The sequence below is a fragment of the Elephantulus edwardii genome, unplaced genomic scaffold, assembly GCF_000299155.1.
Source record: "Elephantulus edwardii isolate Elephantulus edwardi_28Jun2011 unplaced genomic scaffold, EleEdw1.0 scaffold00081, whole genome shotgun sequence".
In the NCBI taxonomy this organism is placed as follows: Eukaryota; Metazoa; Chordata; class Mammalia; order Macroscelidea; family Macroscelididae; genus Elephantulus; species Elephantulus edwardii.
In genome coordinates this window covers 15,465,584-15,466,071 of record NW_006399831.1, presented here as the reverse complement: position 1 = coordinate 15,466,071, position 488 = coordinate 15,465,584, and positions in this window count along the sequence as shown.

The window sequence follows — 488 nt, the reverse complement described above, 5'->3', positions numbered from 1 at the left end:
AAGTAAAAAAAGAAGAGGATTAAAAAGCTCCAATTGATCAGAAAATAGCATTCAAAGTTGAAACCTGCCTCTACTCCCAGGACTCAGCTTTTGAAAATCTTCTAGCAAAACCATTGTCAAGGGATACCATAATCACAGAATGGAGTAAGAAGATTTAAAATTCTTAAGCAGACAAAAATGCATTGAGGTTCTAAGTTTTAAGGGCTTGTAGGAAATAGCCATGGGAAACTGAATTACAGGGAATAGTCATTGATCTTTTCAACTATTACAAAAGGTTTCAGAAGAAAATAGATCTTTTCATTATGCAATCTCAGATGAAATAAATAGGTAAAAAAAAGTGAAATAAAGGAATGTAAATTCTACTTAGTTTGAAGCTGCAAATCATATATATTATTTATATATTTATTATTTTATAATTGCACTGGAGTGCAGAGAAGCCAAAGCACAAGGAAGAATTCAAGATACTAAAGAGGTGAATAGAAGATTTC